Source organism: Gobius niger, assembly GCF_951799975.1.
Source record: "Gobius niger genome assembly, chromosome: 7".
Classification (NCBI taxonomy): Eukaryota; Metazoa; Chordata; class Actinopteri; order Gobiiformes; family Gobiidae; genus Gobius; species Gobius niger.
Genome location: NC_136858.1, coordinates 33,510,177 through 33,535,133, shown reverse-complemented (window position 1 = coordinate 33,535,133; position 24,957 = coordinate 33,510,177). Strand labels below are relative to the sequence as shown.

Sequence of the window (24,957 nt, the reverse complement as noted above, 5' to 3'; positions counted from 1 at the left end):
TTTGGAATGGCTAAATTACCATGATACAGATCCTTTAACAACTCAAAGTAAAGGTAAGCAGCTAGCGTTAGCAACTTTTCACCATAGCGCCACACATGATGAAAACAGCTGATTTCATTATTTCATGTTAGTTTGAAGACCTGTCACTGTCGGCTGTTCTACTCCCTCTCTCGCAATGCATTGTGGTCTGTATTGACCCGTCGAGTGACCATTGCTGCACACTTATTCAGAATGCATTGTGGGAAATGTTGAGTGCACTACTTTTTTCTCCCAGGACATTCGGACACCACTACAACATGGCGTGACCTCGAAATATTTATCAACAATGAAAATGTATGTAAAATAAATGCTTGTATTTTGTTCTATCTTTGTTCTCTAAGAAGGCAAATATGCAAACAAGTACCTGTAATAATAATGGAATAAAGATGTCTTAAGCACAATAAATAAAGAACTTGAAAAAATATTATCCTATAGTAATAGTGCCACTTAACCCCTTAACTCCCACCTGAATCGAGCACCTTTTTTTTTTTTACCCCAGTCCAAAAGCTTCTGGAAAAAAGCTGTGAAAATAGCAATAAAACTGAGTCGAAAACAATGATAGAAATGTGACAAAAATTTGACAAAAAATGACAAAAAAATGACAAAAAAAATGACAAAAAAATGACAAAAAATGACAAAAATGTTACAAAATGTGACAAAAAAATTACAAAAATATGACAAAAATGTGATAAAAATTTGACAAAAAAATGTACAAAATTTGACAGAAAATGACAAAAAATTGATGAAAAACTGACAGAAAAATGACAAAAATGTGGAAAAAAAATGACAAAAATGTGAAAAAAATTTGACACAAAATTACAAAAATGTCACAAAAAATAACAAAAAAATGACAAAAATATCACAAAAAATGACAAAAAAAATGACAAATAAAGTTACAAAAAAATGACAAATAAAGATACAAAAATTAGTTGAATACCCAACAAAAAAATGATGGAAAAAAAATCTGATGACGTGAGGAAAAAGATCCTCTCGGTTCAGGCAGGAGTTAAGAGGTTAAACAACTTGAGTAATATCTAGAATACCTAGTAACACCTAGACCTTTAAGACCAATTGTGTTTTATCAATCTACAAATCCAGACATAACTCAAAGCCGAGAGCCTTATAACACTTTTGTAAAGAATCCTTTGATACATTTACTTTGTATTAAGCGTCTCTTTTCAGTAAAGTCATCACACTGACCGGTATTGATGAGGTTTGACAGGTGTGGACAGACTTACGGGCCCCGGAACATGAATGGGCCCTTGTCAGAGTAATCGAACATGACAGGCCGAGCGCGAACATAGACTGACCAAAGGCGCGGCGCTGTCAGTGCGACTCGGAGGCGCTTTCTGCTTCACTTCATGTAGCTTTATCCGCTAACAAGCATGGCTAATACCGGCTAACAGGCATGGCTAATGCTCACGCGCCGCACTTTTGTCTGACCGAGCCAAGGTGCCAGCGCAGGTCAGAAGGTAACCTCTGTTTACTCAGGCGGGCCTCAAAGGAAAGTTGATTTACTCCCAAAGTCTTTCATGGGAGAAAACAAGAAGAAACACTGCATTTAATTAATGAGTAAGAGCAAGGCTTAGCTGTAGGACATTGTATCAACTAGTGATTAATGTGTATTGAAGTATTAAGGAAAAAGTTATGTCAAAACATGGCTTACATTTTGAGAGTTAAATACTATTTCTTCATTTAATCTGTTTCTTTCTCAGTTCCTAGTATGGGGTAGAGCTGGGGGCATTGAAAGTATTGATACTGAAAAAAAACAAAAAATAAATTGACTTTTTTGTTCATTTTTAACCTCCCTGCACATTTTCTCCAGTTCGGCTTTACCCAAATTGAAAAACTTCTCGACTTGAGATTAACGTTTGAAAGCTAAGTTCTACAACAGGGATCAGAACTTTTTTGTCACGTTGTCGCCGCGTTTTTTGTTACTTTTTTGTCGTGTTTATGTTGCATTTTTGGAAAGTTTTTGCGTCACTTTTTGTGGCTTTTTTGTGGCTTTTTCATCGCTTTTTCCATGTTTTTGTTGCGTTTCTGGCATGTTTTCCGTCGCTCTTTGTTGGGATTTTTGTCACTTTTTTCATAGATTTTTTGTCATGTTTTCGCCACGTTTTCCTCACTTTTTTGAAGTGTTTTCACCATGTTTTTTGTTATTTTTTTGTTGTGTTATTGTTGCATTTTTGTCACTTTTCTTGTCGCTTTTTTGTCACATTTTTGTGGCTTTTTCATCGCTTTTTTGTCATCGCTTTTTTGTCATGTTTTCGCCACGTTTTCCTCACTTTTTTGAAGTGTTTTCACCATGATTTTTGTTATTTTTTTGTTGTATTATTGTTGCATTTTTGTCACTTTTTTGCGTCACTTTTTTGTCACATTTTTGTGCCTTTTTTGTTGTTTTTTCATAGATTTGTGGTCATGTTTTCGCCACGTTTTCCTCACTTTTTTTGAAGTGTTTCCACCATGTTTTTTGCTATTTTTTTGTTGTATTATTGTTGCATTTTTGTCACTTTTCTTGTCGCTTTTTTGTCACATTTTTGTGGCTTTTTCATCGCTTTTTTTCACAGATTTTTTGTCATGTTTTCGCCACGTTTTCCTCACTTTTTTGAAGTGTTTTCACCATGTTTTTTTTTATTTTTTTGTTGCATTTTTGTCACTTTTCTTGTCGCTTTTTTGTCACATTTTTGTGGCTTTTTCATCGCTTTTTTTGTCATCGCTTTTTTGTCATCGCTTTTTTGTCATGTTTTCGCCACGTTCTCCTCACTTTTTTGAAGTGTTTTCACCATGTTTTTGTTATTTTTTTTTGTATTATTGTTGCATTTTTGTCACTTTTTTGCGTCACTTTTTTGTCACTTCTTGTGCCTTTTTTGTTGCTTTTTCATAGATTTTTTGTGCTGTTTTCGCCACGTTTTTGTCACTTTTTTACCCTCTTTTGTCGCATTTTCATCCTTGTTTTTGTCGCTTTTTAATGTTTTTTTTGGGGGGGTTCGGGTGCGAGGGGGTTAAGTGTTAAATAGCATACATTTTACAAGATTGCTGTGCTATGGTAATTTAACTCATTTAAAAGTATCTTATCGCAAAACATCGACTATCGGTATCGGATCGATATCGAAATTCCAGCCCAGGCATTCACTGATATCAGATCGATGCCAAAATCACTCGCATTTTTAACCTCCCTGCCTTAACCAAGCACATTTTCTCCGGTTCAGCTTTACCCAAATCGAAAAGCTTCTCGACTGGAGATTTACAGTGTCATGCCTCATTTGAAAGCTAAGATCTACAACAGGGATCGCATCTTTTTTGTCACGTTGTCGCCGCGTTTTTGTCACATATTTGACGCGTTTTTTTTGTAACTTTTTTGTTGTTGTTCTTGTCGCATTTTTGGAAACGTTTTTGAATCACTTTTTTGTCACTTTCTGTGGCTTTTTTTGTTGCTTTATCATCGCTTTCTTCATCGATTTTTTGTCACGTTTTTGTCACCTTTTTGAAGTGTTTTTCACCGTGTTTTTGTCATTTTTGTTGTTGTGCTTTTGTCACTTTTTTGTCACTTTTCCTGTCGCTTTGTTGTCACGTTTTTGTCACTTTATGTGGCTGTTTTGTTGCTTTTCCGTTGCTTTTTTTTTTCATGTTTTCGCCATGTTTTCACCGCTTTTCTGGCATGTTTTTGTTGTCGCTCTTTGTTGCATTTTTGTCACTTTTCTTGCCGCTTTTTTGCCACGTTTTTGTTGCTTTTCCGCCGCATATTTCGACACTCTTTTGTCGCATTTTCATCCTTGTTTTTGTCGCTTTTTTATGTTGTTTTCTTTGGGTTCGGGTGAGGGGGGTTGAGTGCTAGATCAGCGTTTAGGAATTGCTTTTACTTGTCAGCTTGAGCAGGTAAATAGCATAAAACTTTCCAAGATTGCTGTACTATTGTAATTCAACTCATTTAAATGTATCTTATCGCAAAAAAACATCGACTATCGGTATCGGATCGATATCGAAACTCCAGCCCAAGCATTCACTGACATCAGATCGACGCCAAAATCCCTCGCATCACCCGTAGTACTTGAGCTTTACAAACACGGGCGGCTTCCCCAATCAAAAGGTCCGTTTCAGCAATAAAAAAAGCACCAAAAAACCCTCCACTAACAAACTCTTTATGTCCCGCTCTTTGGCGAGCGAGGCCCCCCTGACGGTGGGGGGTCCCGCGCGTTTCGTTAGCGCCGTCATCCCGACCCACTCAGGCAAACTGTAACACTGTCAGTGACACCGCCGCACAAAGACGCACTTCTTTTACACAGTCTATAAACATGCTTTCCCCGGGACGATTCATGAGGCAGTGACACCCCCTAAAGGAGGCTCTGGAGGTGGTGGTGGTGTGAGGAAGGAGGGGGCTGTCCCGCTCTGGGCTGTGTGGGGCTGCTCTTCCTTACGGGGCCCACACAAAAACAGGGGTCAGACGTTAATTTATAACACGGCCCCTGACTCTGCTCCCAGGATCTTTAAACCAGTCGCACAAAAGGCCGGCAGAATAATCCAATCAGGGTTAATGCCGCTCTCAGGTGGTCCTTGGAAGCCCTTTTTACGGGGCGGGTAAAATATGAAGTGAAACATAATAGACGATACACTTGGGGTAATTGTTTTCGGCTTGTTTTTTTTTTAGACTAAAATTTAGAAACAAACGTTGTACAAGTTCTTCAGATTATTGTCAATACGTGCAGTGAAGTTGGTAACATATAGTTGATACAATGTCTCGTGATTTGCAGATTCTGTTCCTTTATTATGTCAGTGTTGGAAATGTGTTGCAATTTTCTGATTTATGTTGAACCTCTTAACCTCTTAACTCCCCGCCTGAACCGAGAGCATTCTCTTCCAGTTCAGCTTTACCCAAATCCTGTAGGTCAGTGTAGCGCCTCATTTGAAAGCTAAGATCTACAAAACTCATCAGATTTTTTTTCCATTATTTTTTTGGGGGGTTTTTAACTCATTTTAGTAACTTTTTTTGTAAATTTTTTGTCAAATTGTTTGAATTTTTATGACATTTTTGTTGAATTTTTGTCACATTTTTGTTGAATTTGTGTCACTTTTTGGTGGAATTTTTGTCACTTTTTGGTTGAGTTTTTTGTTACGTTTTGTTGATTTTTTTGTCACATTTTTGTTGAATTTTTGTCACATTTTTGTTGAATTTTTGTCACTTTTTGTTGAATTTTTGTCACATTTTTGTTAATTTTTTGTCACTTTTTGGTTGAGTTTTTTGTTACGTTTGGTTGATTTTTTTTGTCACATTTTTGTTGAATTTTTGTCACATTTTTGTTGAATTTTTGCCCCTTTTTTTGTTGAATTTTTGTCACATTTTTGTTGAATTTTTGTCACTTTTTTGTTGAATTTTTGTCACATTTTTGTTGAATTTTTGTCACTTTTTGGTTGATTTTTTTGTCACATTTTTGTTGAATTTTTGCCCCTTTTTTGTTGAATTTTTGTCACATTTTTGTTGAATTTTTGTCACTTTTTGGTTGAGTTTTTTGTCACTTTTTGTTGAATTTTTGTTGAATTTTTGTCACATTTTTGTCCCGTTTACATCCTTGTTTTCTTCTCATTTTTTGTGGCTGTTTTGATGCTTTTTTCCCTAGAACCTTTTTGATTAGGGTAAAGCCAAACTGGAGAAACTGGGATCCGTTCAGGTGGGAGTCAAGAGGTTAACATTTTTAAACTCCGTATAGTCCCGTTAAGAATCAAGATTTAGTTCAAAAACAAACCTGAAATCATCTTAACATCTAAGAGAAGTCTGAAACATGAACGAAGAAACATCAGCAAGAACATTCATCTCAGAGCATCATCGCAGGAGGGACCAGGACAAAGATAGAAAAGCATCCACACATTGAAGCTAACTCCTGAACCTGACTTTTCCCAGCGGCCGACGTCCTCCACTGACTCCTGCAGGTGATTGACAGCTAAACCGCGGCGTAATAGACAGTCTATGTGGGATTATGAGGGTGCACCCGGGGGCCGTGTCGCCGCTACATTGACACGATGACTGACCATAACTCGGCCCGGTCAGATCGGGACTATGCGGCGCACAATGGCTGGGCGCCCATTGTACGTAAATGTGGAGAATTCGGGAGAATGTTAACATTGTGAAGAATGCGCTGGTGACGTCTGGCTGAATGGACCCGGGGTGGCCCCAGGCGGGACCTCTGACACCGGGGTACGGCCCTTTCCCTCGTCCCCCTGTTCGCGGGACGTCCCACAGCCGACGGGACAGTCCCACGCAACGCCCACGGAGACAAGGACAGGACCAGGATGTGCCGCGGTCACTCAGAGGTTAAAGAGGAGGCAGAGGCAGGAGAATGAAGTGGGGTATAAACTCAACAATGCGAAGGGTTAAGAGCGAGATATGGGACAAAATGAGAGAGCAGCCGAGCGTTACCTTTATCAGGGCTTTTTCAGGCTTAACCTCTTAACTCCCGCCTGAACTGAGAGGATCTTTTTCCTCAGGTCATCAGATTTTTTTTCCATCATTTTTTTGTTCGGTATTCAACTCATTTTTGTAATTTTTTTGTAATTTTTTGTAATTTTTTGTCATATTTTTGTAATTTTTTCGTCAATTTTTCGTCACATTTTTGTCATTTTTTTGTCATTTTTTTTGGTCATTTTTGTCACATTTTTGTCACATTTTTGGTCATTTTTTTGGTCATTTTTTGTCACATTTTTGTCATTTTTTTGGTCAATTTTTTATCAATTTCTTGTGACATTTTTGCCACTTTTTCATCAATTTTTCGTCACTTTTTCATCAATTTTTCGTCACTTTTTGTCAATGTTTTCTCGCTTTTCTGTCACATTTCCATCATTGTTTTCGTCTCAGTTTTGTTGCTATTTTCACAGCTTTTTTCCAGAAGCTTTTGGACTGGGGTGAAGCCAAACTGGAGTTAAGGGGTTAAATCAGGTTTAATTCCAAGGATAGAGCGACAAATATGTGCAATTACAGACACTTGTTCATAAGCAAAGGGAAACTATTTGAGCCACATCAGTTTCAGTGGTGTTAAGGAGAGCGATTTTGCCACGTAATGAGACCAATCAGCTATTATTAACTTTGAAGAGGTCTTGGGTAGGAGTTACAAACTGTTAGCAAGCATGGCTTTTATAAGAACAATTATACAGGCTTTTGTCCAATTAATTAGAGAGAGAGAGAAAGAGAGATTGCATGGGTAGGCGATAACAAAAAAGTCTATTTCCGCCCATTACAAAAGACGATATGAATGAAAGACCATTATGACTAAGGATGCACCGATACCGATACCAGAAACCAATACCATTTGACGTGCATCCAGTGCATCTACGAGGCGCAGCTCTCAGCTGAGGAGAGAAGAAGCAACAAACTGGAGAATTCTTTAGTGGAAATACAATATTCCACATAGAGCTGACTTTATTACAGACTGCGCTCTCTAAATCAGAGTCTGAGCTGGATTTAACCAGAGCTTAATGTTGTTAGTGCTGCAGCGTCTGTAGTGTTTACAAGACACAGGCTAACGTTGCTAACTCGCGGCTAGCAGTTTTGGCCATTCTGACGCCGTTTTAAGCCCAGGGGTTTATTCATCTGAAAAACTAACCCAGCGACTAAAAAGTCCTCAGAAAATCCAAATTAAAGACATACAGCATGTTTATATTGAGCGAAAATGAGCTGCAGCAGAACAATGAAAACGCTGTAGCTACTCGCTAAGTTGCTACAAATACACGAGAAAATCCACACGGAGCTGAAGTAAAGACAAAAAGAGACCAAGTAACATCTCAATACTATTGTTAAATAAAAATACATAAATGAATAAAGCACAGGCATTGGGGAGCTTTTGGACATGGGCTTTTCTGTCTATGATGGACAGTGCAATAAAAATTAAAAATTATATTGAATGAAAATAAAAAAAATAATAAATGGCATCAGCACAATTCTAATATAACTGCTCTTAAATGCGTCGCCAACTTTACTTAAGGATAATGTACATGAGTGAATTCTTCACTGGGTTACTTTGTCAGATGAATAAACCCCTGGGCATAAAGCGGCGTCAGAATGGCCAAAACTGCTAGCCGCGAGTTAGCAACGTTAGCCTGTATCTTGTAAACACTGCAGACTTCACGCTGCAGCACTAACAACATTTAGCTCTGGTTAAATCCAGCACAGACTCTGGTTTAGAGAGCGCAGTCTGTAACAAAGTCAGCTCTATGTGGAATATTGTATTTACACTAAAGATACCTTGAGCATTTTTTCCTTGCTCAAAGAGAACACCTCCCCTCAAACACACCGCAGTGATCCGCCGCCGCGATCACGCCGCAGATGACGGTTTGTTTTGATTTACGACGCCCGCAGCCCTGTCGGATTTGGCCAAACCAGTGTCCAATTATCCGCCTTTTGTGGAGAGTTGTGGGAAGATGACCCCGGTTTATCTGGTACAAAATGGACTTTTCCTTGTCATTCAGCCTTAAGTTAAAGAACACACAGGTCAGCGAGAGGAGAGAGAGGGGAAGATTAACCTCTGCTTTGGTGGCCCCGAGGTCGACGAGATAATAACACACCGCTAATACATCAACCGGGGGAATATCATGACAACTTAATATCTGAAGTATAACACAGTATCGCAGGAGGATGTCCAAAACAAAAACCTGTGGTAGCTTAAACATGTGCAAAAAGTTTAGTTCTAGTCATGATCTTCAGCGCAACTGTTTTGGTCCTATTTTTCCCCAATCTAATGTGATGTAGCGTCTTAAACCCACCTTAACCAAGCGCATTTTCTCCAGTTCGCCTTTACCCAAATCTAAAAGCTTCTCGACTGGAGGTTATAGCCCACATGCCAGTGCTCATTTGAAAGCTAAGCTAACTCATTGTAACTTTACTCTGTGTTTTGTTTTTTCATCTGTTTCTTTCGTTGCTTGTCGATGCATTTCGTTGTGTTTTTGTTACTTTCTTGTGGCTCTTTTGTAGCTTTATTTTTTGCGTTTATGACGTGTTTTCGTCACTTTTACGTTGCATTTTTGTCGCTCTCTTGTGGCTTTTTTTTTGGCTCATTCCAAGAAACTTTTAGATTAGGGTAATGCCAATGCAAAAAAAAAAAAAGCTCAGTTCTGCAAATATTTTAGCTGTGATTTTGGTTTGAGTTAAAGAAGTTGAAAAGGTTTAATGAAATATTGCTATAATATTATCGCACTCTTCAAGATAACAAGAGAAACATTGAATGTCCATATTTTTATCGAAAATTTCACAGCCGTACTTAATCTTAAACTACTTACTACCTTAAAAATCAAATAAAGATCAATAAAAAAATCAATAAAGTCCTATCTTACCATATCCACACTATATTAGGCCTCAGGGTCACATTAACAAGAAGAAACTAACAGGAGACCTTCTTGATGTGTTGTTACTACTCAGGCATAATCTTTTCCATAATTTCCACAATTTCTGTGGGTTATCAGCTCTGACTTTCCCATTGTTGCAGTTTCTAAACCAGTACTTTTTTTTAGCTTAAGATGCCAATACTGTCAATATTTTTCATACCTATACTACAATATTTGTCATCTAGAACTATAACACAGAGCAATGAAGATGATCTACTCCATAAAAGACTAGTCCTTAACCTTTTACCTCTTTCAGTGCATTTTTTTACTCCAGTTTGGCTTTAACCAAATCTAAAAGCTTCTGGAGAGCAACAGTGTAATGCCTCATTAGAAGGAAAACTGATTGTAACTTTTTTTTATGCATTGTTGCCGTGGTTTTGTCGCATTTCTGAACCGTTTTGAACTCTTTTCATGTCACTTTTTCGTTGCTCTTTTGTCACTATTTTTGTTGTGTTTTGTCACTTTTTGTTGTTGTGATTGGTCACTTTTTTTGTTGTGTGATTATTGCTGTTCCGGCGCGTTTTTGTCGCTCATTTGTTGTTGTTTTTTGTCACTTTCTTCATTGCTTTTTTGAGTTTATTAAGTTATTGTTGCTTTTCCACATTTTTACTAACCCCTTAACTCCCACCTGAACGAGCACATTTTCTCCAGTTTGGCTTTACCCCAAACCAAAAGCTTCTGGAAAAAAGGTGTGAGAATAGCAACAAAACTGAGACGAAAACAAGGATGAAAATGTGGAAAAAGTGACAAAAAAATGACAAAAAACGGACAAAAAATGTACAAAAAAGTGATAAGAATTTGACAAAAAAAATGAAAATAATTTGACAAAAAAGTGAGAAAAAATTGACAAAAAAATGAGAAAAAATGGACGAAAAAGTGACAAAAAAATGGACCAAAAAGTGATAAGACTTTGACAAAAAAATGCGAATAATTTGACGAAAAAGTGACAAAAAAAAAATGGGACAAAAAAAAAATCAAAAAAGTGACTGAAAAGTCACGAAAATTTGACAAAAATGAGATGACTGCCCAATAAAAAAAGTGATGAAAAAAAGTCTGATGATGTGAGGAAAAAAATCAATTTAGTTTTGTTGGTCTTAGCTTTCAAATGAGGTGTTATACTTGAGTAAAGCTGAACTGGAGAAAATGCTCTCGGTTCAGGCGGGAGTTAAAAGGTTAAGTTATTGTTGCTTTTCCTGCATGTTTTTGTCACATTTTTATGAAGTCATTGTTGCTTTTCCGGCATGTTTTTGTCACATTTTTGTTGTGTTTTCATCCTCGTTTTCGTCGCTTTTTTTCCAGAAGCTTTTAGATTTGGGTGATGCCAAACTGGATGACATGCTGTGGTTCAGGTGGAGGTTAAGAGGTTAAAGTAGCATCATTTATTCGAGCTGAAACAACCAAGTCTCTCTTTTCCAGTGCCGCCCCTGGACCCAACAGGCTTCAAAACTTGATGCTATCCAACGTTTTGACCCTGAATCTGAAATTCCTTCGAGCAGCCAATAACACGCACGGATCCGAACGCCGCCGGACATAATTGCGGACACTACACGGACACGTACGTCTCTTGTACTCGTGACACGCTGCGTGGGTTAATGTAGCCGTTTTGCATAATAAATAAACCCTTTCTGGCGGGCAGAGGAGGATGTCCCCGGGTCCTCCCTGCGTGATTGGCTGGACCGCGGCCCCGGCCTTTTTCTCCTGCTCCTTTAGCCCCGTTGTTCTGGGAAAAGCCAAAAGGGAAACATTTAGATTTGGGAGCCTCTTTGAGACCCAGTGACAGTTGACTGATGACCGTCCATAAACACCACAAAGCAGCGCTGTGTGGTGCCCGGTGCGGCCCACTGCCTCCCCATGGGAAACTAATTGCTTTGAATTGTTAAGAGCAACATTATTTTTCTGCCAATCACTGCCCCTGAATGGGCCGAAAATGAGCATGAAACAGGCCCCATTCAGGGGACAAAACAGTTAAATGTTCCCAATGTTGATCAAATTAACTTGAACACGCTGACAATGGACTATATTTGTGTGAAAATAATGGCGGCCCACAAAAGGCGCCTTTATGTCGGATTTCACAGTTGTAATGTAAAACTGTTCGGAGCTGAACCGGGAGCCGGGCCGTCTGAAAAGGAGGTTGGGAGAAAACAAACTGGGGATTCACAAAAGGAGCTTCAGGAGCCGGCGGAGATAATGTGGATTTTTTTTGTTTTTTTTTGTTTATCTAAACGCAGCGAATTCACAACGAGCTTCTTCGAGATGCAACGCTCGTGCACAGCTCCATTTTCAAACGCAATATTCACCCGCTACTGCAAACAACTAAGACAATACATTTTTCAAACTTAATCGCAGACCTTAAAGCAGTACTAAGTAACGTGTTTACCTTAATAAATCCTTTTCGTAGTCCCTGTAGGGTTAATACAAGTGTTTATGGGATGATTGGAGGGTCTTTCATCTCCCCCTGGTGTCTCTGGCCAGAAAACCATGTTTGCAACTTGACTGCCACCGGTCCGGAGAAAGCAATACACACTAATGGAATCACGAAGAAGAAGCTAAAATGCTAACGGGCAAAGCTAACTGCGGGCTAACGTCACTTTAAACAGTATTTACAGCAAAGGTTGAGTGAAAAAAAAATATTTCCATTGTATAATTGGATGCACAGTAACCCTCTCTCCCTTCGCCTTTCCTGTCAGCGTAGTATTTACTCTCCAAGACAATTAATAAGTTAAAAAATCGTAACTTGCTACTACACCTGCAGTTGCACTAATGGCCTCTAGGGGGAAGACAGTGAAAGTACGTTTGCAAAGTGAGGAGAGAGAGTGATGTTTGAAAATAAGCTAAATTCATCCCCTCTTTAACCCTTCTTGGTTTACAAAAATGAGGAAAACAGAAGCAGAATATTCAAAAGTAAACGATCAAGCTCCTCCCCCTCCCTCCTGATTGGAGGTTCACAGGAAAAGCTCGTCTCATTGGTGAACGCGGGAGGATGCTAGATTAGTTGCTGAGATCCGGGAAGGAGGGACTTTAAAAAAAACATGTATATATTATAACTTAACATGAAAATGCAAGATCAGGTGGTGGATTTTTCACATTTTATAACATTTGTCAAACATTGAAACTTCCAGATTATCACTTTAACGTCTTACCCCAAGCGCGTTTTCTCCAGTTCGGCTTTACCCTAATCTAAAAGCTTCTCGAAGCCTATGGGCCAGTGTAACGCCTCATTTGAAAGCGAAGACCTGCAAAACTGATGGTAAATTTTTCATTTTCATTTTTGTCACATTTTTTTGTGGATTTTTCATCACTCTTTTTGTCACTTTCTAAAAAAAATAGTGTTCTTGTTACTTTTACGGCACATTTTTGTCGCTCTTTTGCCACTTTTATGTCACTTCGTTGTTGCATTTTTACCCATTTTAAGATTTGGAGAAAATGTGCTCGGTTCAGGTGGGAGTTTAGTTTAGTTGAATTGTTTATTTCGAGGCACCCACCCACACACTCAATGTAATAAAAATATTCATTTCACACAAAAAAAAAGGACATAGTAAAAAAGGAGCAAAACAACAACAAAGAACAGCAGCAAAAAAAATGTATATATGCACTTTAACCTGCTACCTGCCACCTTAGTGTCGGGGAGAATACTTTGTGATTGTATTTAGCTACAGAATACTTGCCTTAAAATGTATTTTGTAACGTATTTCGGTACTTTGTCTAATCAAAGCATTGTATTCTGAATACTCTGAACAATTTTAGGATACTTTCACATAGATTTGCATTATATTTATGTATAAATACGGCTTATTTGCACAAAAATGAAGACTTCGATTGTTGGAACACCTGTTATAAACGTATTTACCACTAATTAGTAACACAAAAACTCTCTTAGCAAATCCACAGGAGCAGCAGATCACATGACGCACATGGAGTTTCCTTCATGTTTCATTTTAGGAGGAAAAACAGGTCAACAGGTGCCATTTGAGGGTAGAATTTTATGATTGAGTACTGTGAAGTATTCCTTTGATTTTAGGAAAGTAACCTTATTCTACTCTCAAACCAAACTGTAACTTTAATACAGTTAATTAAAATGAATATTCGAAATACATGTATTTAGTTACTCCCCAACACTGAGGATTAGTGTTAGAAATGTTTATTTTTTATTTTTATATCCAAATCTCAAAGCGTTTTGACTGGAGAGCTCACAGCCTGTTTGCCAGTGTTGGTGCCTCATTTGAAAGCCAAGACCGTCTAGTTTGTAAAAATATGAGTGAGATCTGTGTGAGTGAAACACAATTTACATCATATTTGCCGAACCAAACCCTAATCCCTGACCCTAACCCTAGCCCCAGATGACTGACACTCTGCACTTATACAGTACTTATACAGAGTAATTAAGATTATCAATCATACATTTAGCAACATCATATTGAAATTAGTCTCACTGGCAAAAGGGAAACTGTTACATTTCATTGTGGCTTAATTAACACAGACCCTTGAACAAAGTCAATTACAACAACGGTCTCATTTCATGTATGATGTCTAGTACAGAACAAGGGTTAAGAGGTCAGCATTATTTTAGCAGAATTGATCATAACAATTTCAAGGTTGTTTGCTAAATAATTTGGCCTTTTTTCCCTTTTTTGAATGTGATTTTTTTAAATTATCAATTGCAATAACATGTTGCCACTCATTTATATAGTCTCTCTATATATAATTAGCTATGAAGTCAGCAAGGTAATCATTTTTATTTATTTATTAGGCTCATTTTGGGTGAAAAAGTCACAGACAGATGAGGTAATTGCCTAAATTGCTCAGTTAAGAGACCCAAATGACCAGACAACAGCTATTGATTCGGACTGAATATAATGATTCTATACTGTGTGGCACTGTTGCACAGAGGATAGTGCTCTTGCCTCGCAGAAATTTGGTCCCAGGTTCAATTCCTGAGGTCAGAGTGAGGCCTATATGTGTGGAGTCAGAAGCTTTTCTCCATGTGCAGCTAAAAAGGTCCAATATCAAATGTAACTGGGACTTTCCTGGTTGAATAAAAGTCAGATAAAATGTGCTATATCCAGCTCTAGCATGCCTGTTCCACCCTTTTGCAGGCAAATACATTTTAAAAAGAGAAAAACAAGCCTAAAATGCCGCTCATTGCTCTCCTGCAGCGGGGCCCCACGGCACAACAGGCCGCGGTCGGAGCCTTCTTTATTTCTGTGAGTCAATGCTGAGAGTCTGGCCTCCTGAACGCTGTGTCCCTTCTCACCATTGTTCCCCGGAGGTTTTTGGAGCACTTTCGCAGATAAACACCGCTCAGCGTTTAGAAAAAAGGCCGCAGAGGAAAAGCTTATCTGATGTCTCCTCAATGGGCCCTAAGCCGCATTAATAGCCCCAGATAAGGACATGGGCTGCGGCAGGAGCCTCTCCGTCCCCTCGCGCTCTTCTGTTTGTGTGCGGATCTAAAAGCCGGGCGCTGTGTTCGCGGCCCCCTCCGCGGAGCAGGAGATTAGAGCGCCGCGAGGAGAGAGAGAGGAGGGAAGGAGTTAAGACGGGCTGGGGGAGATCAGATACATTCACTTTTTTTTTTAGTTTGTTTTGCTTTACACGGGACGGAATGTGCGCAATTTACTCACCCCTTACTATAAATAATGAAACTAAAATTGATAGAGGATTTAGAATAGTTTTGACACCGACAATACTATTTTTTGCAGTGAGTTCTCCAAATAAAGCAATGGGAAAAGGGCCTAATGTAAACCTCATGGCTACCTGTAAAAGCAAAGCTGTGGTATCTCCATGGAAACACTGGTGATGTCCCGCCCCCAGCAAAGCTACAAGTCATGAGCTGAGGAGAAGCGAACCCGCCACAGTAAAGGCAGTAAAGTTTGGAAATTGGAATTTTCTTTAGGCATCAACCCCTTAACTCCCACCTGAACCGAGCACATTTTCCCCAGTTTGGCTGTACCCCAATCCAAAAGCTTCTGGAAAAAAAAGGTGCGAAAATAGTGACAAAACAGACGAAAACAATTATGAAAATGTGACAAAAAAGTGAGAAAAGTTTGACAAAAAAAGTGACGAAAAATTGATGATAAAGTGGCAAAAATGTCACAAAAATGACAAAAGAAATGAGAAAAAAATGACAAAAAAGTGACCAAAAAATGATAAAAAAGTGACAAAAGTGACAAAAAAAATGACAAAAATGTGATAGAAAATTGACAAAAAGTTGATGAAAAAATGTGACAAAAAAAAATGAGTTACAAAAAAAGAGTTAAATACCCAACAAAAAAATGATAGAAAAAAAATCTGATGATCTGAGAGGAAAGATCCTCTCGGTTCAGGCGGGAGTTAAGAGGTTAAACTATGAATGAGCACACAGAATTATGTAAGAAACAAAAAAAAAGGTGAAACTCAAATATGCTTCATGTTTTGAGTTATTCAATATTGCAACTCTTTGGATTTCAACAGTCTGCGAAGGGAAAATCAATTGTACGGTGAACAAGCAGTATAAACATACACACATCACCAGGTGAAAGGCGGTGAACAGTGTACAACAGAAACAACTTACTCAACAATAACATGTCAAAAGTAGTGAAGGGTAGTAATCAAAGCAATGTATTTCAATGTCTTTTGTTTAACCTCTTAACTCCCGCCTGAACCGAGAGCATTTTCTCCAGTTCAGCTTTACCCAAATCCTGTAGGCCATTGTAACACCTCATTTGAAAGCTAAGACCTACAAAACTAAATTGATCTTTTTCCTCACATCATCAGATTTTTTTTCATCACTTTTTTTGTTGGGCAGTCATCTCACTTTTGTCAAATTTTTGTGACTTTTTTGTCAAATTTTCGTAATTTTTTTCTCAATTTTTCGTCAATTTTTTTCTCGCTTTTTTGTCAAATTTGTGTCAATTTTTGTCATTTTTTGTACAGTTTTTGTAAATTTTTTGACACTTATTCGTCCATTTTTCTCACTTTTTTCACATTTTCATCCTTGTTTTCGTCTCACTTTTGTTGCTATTTTCACACCTTTTTTTCCAGAAGCTTTTGGATTGGGGTAAAGCTGGAGAAAATGTGCTCGGTTCAGGTGGGAGTTAAGGGGTTAAAACATAATTCCATATGTGTTCATTCCAAAAAGGAAAGTATTCAGTGAGAATCTACACTGTAGTCTTGAAATAAAGGAAAAACCCAGACAAAAAAAAAAGTTTCAAAACTTTTGACCAATACTGTGTATATTTCTGATCCTCGATGTTCCTGTGTATCCTATTTTATATATAACAAAAAAAAAAAAAGAAATCTGCAAACACTCATATTTTTCAAAGCTAAATGATGAATTATTATGATGAAAAAAGTAATTATTTTAGCCCCTTAAATATACTTATATACTATATAGGGTTGAACGATATGGACAAAATTTCACATCTCGATATTCATGCCAAATATCTCGATATCGATACGATATAACTATGGGTTTGGTGAAAACCAAGCATATTTCAGAAAAATAAAAACATAATAATAAAGACTGCAGTTTTATTGATGAAAATCTATATCTTTTGTATCTTGCTTTTTTCGATTTTAATGTTTTGAATGTTCAGATTTCGAGATCAGTACGATGACGTTATATCTTTCAGCCCTACTACTACACAATTAGGTCCAGCATTCGTTTCCTCCTCGGTCATTTTCACTGTTGGGGAACTTCTTTTGTCGGTTCAGTTGCCCTGGGTCAGATTGACAGAGAATTGGCAGCCATTGCGTGCCTGTGGCTGCTCTGACCAACGCAATTAATTCATGCAGGCAAAGGACATGGACACAACTACACACCGGCTGCCCTGGGAAGAACTGGATTAAAGTTTGCGGACAATCCCCCCATGGCCGCAGTACCAGATCCGGCCACTAGGAGAGATCTCATTTCCATTATTAAATCACTCCAAGAAAAATATGTAATCGCGACCGGTGGTGTGTTCACTGGCCCCTCCTCGGAGCTGGGAGATTAGAGCGCCGCAGAGCAGAGTGAGAGAGGAACCGGCACAGAAAGGGGGTTCGGCTTTTCCTGCTTTCCTTTCAGGGGGTAGAGGAGTCAGGAGGAGGCACAATGGCCCAAAAGATGGTTCCCAAACGGCGCTGAATGGGGACTCTGTTGGTGGCGGTGCTGCATTCAAAGCCTCTCCCATTGGGCGCATTGTCCTGGAGGATCGCACCGGGAGAATGGAGTTTGCCGGTGGCTGCCAAAAGGTTAGCAGGCGCAGTGAAAGGACCCGGCCATTATTCAACGCCCTTTACAGAGACCGCGGTGCTCCCTTTGTGCCCCCCCCCCCCCAACCCGCCACCCCCCTCCCATCCTGCCTCACTGCACCGCCATGCAGCTTTTTCTCACTCCGGAGAAGAAGATGAGGGTTAGGGCTAAATATGAGGAGTCCAGGGCAGCTCCAGGATGATAAGGTGTCGGGTTGGGCTGCATGACCTTAAATTTGTATGGAAGATTAAAGAGACAGCGTTTAGCATTAGCGGGCAGGAATTGCAGTACAGTACAGTTTTCTTTTCAGAATCTGGGCCATATGGATTGGCCACCAGAGAATCTAGATCTAAACCCCATTGAGAATCTTTGGGGTGTGCTGGAGAAGGCTTTGTGCTGTGGTCACACTCTCCCGTCACCAATGCGAGATGTTGGCTGAAATTAAAGCTGGCGCAAAGGAGTCTGTCGGGAAATCTTGACACAACTTTGACATTTTAATCCATGCTTTAAGCCCTTAACTCCCACCTGAACCGAGCACATTTTCTCTAGTTTGGCTTTACCCCAGTCCAAAAGCTTCTGGAAAAAAGCTGTGAAAATAGCAACAAAACTGAGACGAAAACAATGATGGAAATGTGACAAAAAAGTGAGAAAACATTGGTAAAAAAGTGACGAAAAATGTATGAAAAAGTGGCAAGAATGTCACAAAAATGTCACAAGAAATGTGACCAACAAATGACAAAAATGTAACCTGGCTAACACCATGCTGCTGTGTGTGCTCGAATTATTTGAAACTGCACAACAGCCTGGGGACCATGGCCGAAATTTTCACATGGATTTGGGAACCAATCACAGAGCGAGGAGGGCCGGCAAGATGATGGCGAGCTATTCGATATACGGAAGCTTGTAGTTTATTTACGGATAAAAAAAAAAAAGTTTATTTACGGATCCAACATGACAGCAGCAGTTTACAGCGGGTACGTCATACATCATCTCATACGATGATACGATTGACCATGGCTACGTGCAGACGCATGATAGACTTTTTTTTTTTCCGTATCGCCCAATAAACAACTATGGACGATCGTAAACCACACCTCTCCTACGAGAAAATGAATTGGTGGTCCCCAGACTAAATATCACTTGTGATTTTAGTCTGGTGTTAGCCAGGCTAACAAAAATGTGACAAAAAAATGACAAAAATGTGATAGAAAATTGACGAGAAAATGACAAAAATGTGACAAAATGTGACAAAAAAATGAAAAAAAATTGATTAAAAAAATGACAAAAAAAATGACAAAAATGTGACAAAAATGTGATTAAAAAATTGACAAAAAAATGACAAAAAAACATACAAAAATGAGTTGAATACCCAACAAAAAAAAGTTGAATAACTGAAGTAAATGCACTTTTTCATGATATTCTAATTCTAATTACATGACGAGCGCCTGTACAGCACATGGCTCATATTAAACAAAATCTGTGCAATACGACTTATGCTGCTTTATTCTACATAAGCAGAAAAAGATTACACTATTAGGCATTACTCCACATAGCCAGGATTGGATTGGTTTGGGTTTAGGTACTCAATACCAATAGGAAAATCTGTGGTATCAGCATGAAAGCCGATATTGAAACAGCCCTTGTTGCTTTAAAGAGGGGGTATTATGCATTTTTCAATCCCATAGCACCAGTCTATATCACACTACAATGATGACCAAACCTTCTGTTGGTCTGTAAATGCAGTAAATTAGAATAACTGCCTTGTATAAAATTGCTCTCTCAAAATGGCTGTAGTGAATGTCTTGAAATAGGCCTCTGTCTCTTTAAGAACCTCTGACCCTTTCCGACACGCCCCCTCCACACGCTGTCTGTGGCATCAGTGGGGAGGGAGTTCTGCTGAGGAGCAGTGGTTGGTTACTCGGCTGGTGATGAAAGCTCGGAGGCGTCTCCAGGAGGTGGGGGCGTTCCTAGGAGGACTCAGGCAAACCTATCCCTAAAATGGCCGCCATCAGAGTTTTTACAGATTACTCAAAAATACGTGAATGTGCCAAGGCAACACTTCAGGCATGTTTTTAATGAGGGAATGACATAATGATGTAAAGCTTGAAAAAGTTGATTTTGCATAATACCCCCCCCTTTAAAAGTGCTTTATAAATATAGTTGGATTCGATTGGACATATATATTTCAAACCCTCAAAAAGGAATAAAACAGCAAAAATTTCATTCAGTATTTCAACCGTACTCACAATAAATTGGCAGAATACCTCAAAGGAGTGTAAGGGGCGACACTGGTTTGGCGTCAGGCTCAATTACTTTTCAAAGCAGCTCCGGCGCCGACACCCAAAGCCATCCAACTTTCATCTCCTGATTAAACCCGCAACAACACGGACTTGAGAAAAATTACAACAAACGTCATTGTTTTTCCGTCCACTTTTAAAGGTGACTCTTCGGGGATAAATCAGCCGCCAAAGCGCGACAAAAGCTGGCGGAAATTAGTCGAAAACACTTTGGCGTGCGGGCGGCTGCGGCATGAACGCGCCTTTTCAAACTTCATTACAACTATAAATCCAGGTAAGTTACAGCGTCATAAAAAACTGCAAAAGCTGCCATTTTCTTCAAAACACTCCCACTTCACTCTCCATTAAACCAGGACAATTCCTTCATCAAATCACGACGAGGAACAGGTAAAATATGAGCCGGGGACTTTGCGAAGCGGACCATAACTCACGCGCATTGAGTGGTTGTTGGGGATAATGTATGCCACCCTCTATACATGTACTTATTGCAAGAGTAGCCGTGTTGTGCACAGGGATGGAGTCAGAATAAGGAGCAGGAGGGACGATTGGCTTCAGTGATACATTTAGCTGCCCTTTATCTTTTTTCACTAATCAACAAAAATAATAATAATGCATTTGTTTTAAATGGAGTCTGAGTTTAAGTTCAAGTCGAGCCACAAGTCCAGCCCATTTAAGAAGATTGTGTCCTCTATTTTTCATGCCCTGATGTGAATTTTGATAGCGTTTGAACTTAAAGATAAAAAAAATCAGCATCGCACAATCAAAGATAGCTGTATTCAATTGATTTCGACAGAGCCTTCTTCAGATCTTTCTTTATTTTCTTTTTTTCCTCTTTTGGTTCAAAAAGAATGATCTTTTACATTGGCTACCTGAGTGTGCAATGCAGATTTGTTTTAATTATGAAGATTTTCCTCAACATCTGCACCTCCGATACACCTTTTGGGGGGGTCATTTATTAAGCTATGAGCTGAATTGCGAGTGGTACATACAATTAGCGAGTAGGCGTGTTGCTCCTGATTTACTATTAGAAACTGTGCGTATTATTTGTGCCGCAAATGTGATGTGCAAATGTGTGCAAACTTCTGCGCTCTTATTCCTGAGTGCCTTTGGAAAAATTACAAGTTATTATGGATAAAGCACAGATGTCCACAATCAATAATTATCACTTGTTAATAAAAAACGAATTATTATCATTGCAAATAAATACTCTTGGCTTTAAAGAAATAGCCAAGAGATATTGCCTGTGATTTGTGTCTGTTGTCTTCAGTTATTTAATCGTGTACATAAACGTGTTGGCGCAAGGGGAAAAAAAACAAAACTCTAGAACTAAAACTTTAGTGCACTCTACCGTGTTTGTATGTGTTAAAACCCATTTAGGCCTAAACCACACTGCAAAAAGTAATTCACTAGATTAGTTTAGATGTCTCAATTTGAGCATAATAACCCAAATTTCAGTTTTTTGACTTGTTAAGATGTAGTTGGGCATTTGACCTAGATTATTTCACTTGTTCTGAGATGTTTCTGACTCGTTTCAATACATTTCACCTTTATTTCAAGTAAGTTTCTCTGCCAATAGGGTAAGAAAAATGGTCTTGTCCCATTGGCAGTTTTACTTTCTTATTTCAAGTGAGATTTACCATAGAACCAGTCTGGAATGTCCTCAAACTAGCAAAATAATCTTGGTCAGATCAGGAAAAAGGTCTAAATGAGTGAAAACACCTCAAAACAAGATATATTTCCTCATTTAAGCCAATACTTGATATTTACTTTTTGTATTGCACTGTAAAAAATGCCTGTAAATCCTATGGCCGATTTCAGAAAAGACCCCAAAAACCTGAAGACTTCTGTCACATTTTTGTTGTGTTTACTCATTTAGGCCTCGTTTTATTCTGGACTCTTTTAGTTTGGGGTCATGCCTGGATACCTGGATAGTAACTGGAAAACATTGGCTTGTGTAAAGGGGGGTTAAGCGATTAAAAACTTGTTCATAAAACTTGTATGTTCAGCACTCAGCACAGTTACCGTCCCTCAGAAACTCCAAAGTCCGAGTCGGTTTGGCGCCTCAGTAAAGTCACGGGTCGCAGAAATGACTTAAAAACGGGTCACAGGTTTCGAGTCCGGGACCTACTATATCTCTTACATAACAACCACATCTGCCCGGAGAGTAGCTGGAGGCTTTATCTTTTGCAGGGATCATTCTGTGCACTAAATAAACGCAGCCATATAAACATTATTTTATTCAGCTTTTTGAACAAAGGAAAAGTCAGTATAACCTCCGAGGAACTGCTATTTTCAAAAAAGCAAAAACTAAAAAGAATAAAGAGTCTATGTATTTCTGTAAGAGGTGTTAATCTGGAAGATCAGTTAAAACAGTCCCAAACAGTCAAAGCTTTCAAAAAGTTGTTTAAAAGCTACTAAAATTCAAGAATATATAAGATTAGGATGAATAAAGTAAGAAAAAAATAAAATTAAATAAATAAATACAAAATAATAATGATGACATGATTTAGTTTCAACTAAATTAACATAAAACAAATGTATGTATAATACATTGGAATACTGAAATTTATGTTACTTACTCCAGATACATGCTTATTTCTCTTCTGTTTGACACTTGATATTGTTCATTATTAATGTTTGTGTTTTGTTTTTTCTCTCGTGGAAGTCTGGGTAAACTGGGTTAGGCGTAATAAGTTTTCACTTCAGCCTAAACCCTTTCGGTCGTGTTTTACACAAAGAATTGGAAATGTTTGTGTAACGTTTAAAGGAATGAACTGACCGAATAAACTACTACTACTTCTACTACTGTGCTGTATGTTGCATGGCCAGGTGAGGAGCAGGGGTTGAGCCGTGCACTCCGTCATCCTGCTCATTGTGTGTGCTGCAAATGGAGATCACATAAATCACATTAGGATTGTTAGGGGCTGTGCACGGGCCGGCCCTGTGTGCGTGCGCCTCTATAGGAAATGAATATGGAGCAGTGAAGGGGCGCTAAAGTGAATTATAGAGCCTAATTTGAATGTTTGCCATTTATGGGTAAACATCGCGAGTCAAGGCAGAGGAACAGGGATTAAAGATGGGTGTACCATGGGAATATACAATACAATAAACCAGGGGTAGGCAAGTTTTCTTGGCGGAGGGACGATTTTCTTTATTGTAAATAGACCGAGGGCCGACGCCGCTGATATTTAGCCCAAAGTAAAGCTGGAAAAATGACCATCATGAGATAAATGACTTAAAATTGCTTGAATTGAAGTTCTTTTATTTTAGAGAGGAAACAAAGTGATTGATACAGTGGGTAGAATAGTCTGTAGGGAGGTCAGGTGCTCTTCAGGTATAAAGGGATCGAGGCAATCCAATACCAGGTTAAAAGTCCTTTAATGAATGGACGTGCCAGGCCTTTTTTGCCTAAAGTTCTTCTATGTTGAATTTGAGTTGGTTTGAACTAATCCAAGATACAAATGCTACAGCGCCAATGGAACAAGAAAAAAAAAAAACCTTCAGACAAATAATTGTTTTTCTCTTAAAATTACACAAAATTATCTGAATTAAGAGAATAACCACTACTAGAGGTTTTATCTAATCTAAGACCAGACCAAATCTACTCAAACCTTAGATTTAATCTCTTAATTCAAGTAGATTTATGTGATTTCTTCCTTAAAACGATTATTCTCTTTCCAGTGGACTTCTTTCAAATGCCAGTGTTATGACCTAATTGGGTGTATTGACAGTATTTCTACCTTTTTTTCCTCCCATTTAACGCTACTAATGTTAAAAGTTCCCTGTGATTTGTGTAATAATGTTTCTCAAAATCATCTTGAGGGCCAGAGGTTCTGTGCCAGAGGGCCGGATTTGGCCCCCGGGCCTGAGGTTGCCTACCCCTGCAATAAACTGTTAGCTGTATTGTTCGCACGCACAAATATAAGCATTCAGGGTTGTTCAGAAAGTATTTGTGCTACTTCTACAGAGTGGAGGAATATACTTTTATACAGAGCTGGTTTTTCCAATAGGCAAACTATGCAAGGTGTGTAGGGCCCCCGCAGCCGCAAGGGCCCCGCATCTCAGTCAAACTACAGTGATGTTACACGGATTAATCAATGCAGACAGAAATAACCATCAGGTGCAGGTTTCAGCTAGTTTGAAATCAGCGTTTCCCAAACTGTGGGTCAGGGACCAGAGGTGACAGAATGTGACCATTTGCCATTTACCATTTGAACTTCTTAACTCCCGCCTGAACCGAGAGCATTTTCTCCAATTCAGCTTTACCCAAATCCTGTAGGCCAGTGAAACACCTCATTTGAAAGCTAAGATATACAAAACTCATCTAAATGGATCTTTTTCCTCATATCATCAGATTTTTTTCCATCTTTTTTTTTTTTTTTGGGGGGGGGGTATTGTATTGTAGCTTTTTTGTCATTTTTTGGGTCATTTTTTGTCACATTTTTGTCACATTTTTTGTCTTTTTTTGGGGGGGGTTTGTGGCTTTTTTTGGTCATTTTTGTCACATTTTTGTCATTGTTTCGTCGCTTTTTTGTCCATGTTTTCTCACTTTTTTGTCACATTTCCATCATTGTTTGCGTCTCAGTTCTGTCGCTATTTTCACACCTTTTTTCCAGAAGCTTTTGGATTGGGATAAAGCCAAACTGGAGAAAATGTGCTCGGTTCAGGTGGGAGTTAAGGGGTTAAGATAGCCTTTTTATTGATTTCACAATGGAGAAATGTGTTTGTTACATACAGCTCTTAGAAACACTCGGGGTGTGCAATAGTACAATAGTGGTATCTTATGTACAATGACTACCAAGGACTTTGTGGGGAAATAGACTAGTAGTAGTTGGGGAAAAAAGTTAGCAAATAGACTAGTAGTAGTCCTAAATCCCAGTCTCACAGTGGCTTAGTGGTTTGTAGGACCCCGTGTGGATTTTTGCTTAGGGCCCCAGAAGTTGTTTATCAAGTATAAGTCGCCCTGTGTATTGGGGTAAGTGCCTTTTTCCAGGAGTTCACACAATCACACTCATTTTCTGCCAGCATGAAAACACTAAAATGAAATAT

The 24,957-nt window shown here is 38.8% G+C and overlaps 1 protein-coding gene across 2 annotated transcripts in view; it reads right to left on the bottom strand.

Moving 5' to 3' along the window:
- The window catches only part of inpp5a (inositol polyphosphate-5-phosphatase A), a 350,565-nt gene that overhangs the window by 134,138 nt on the left and 191,470 nt on the right, over positions 1-24,957 (bottom strand). The gene's annotated exons all lie outside the window — the stretch shown is intronic.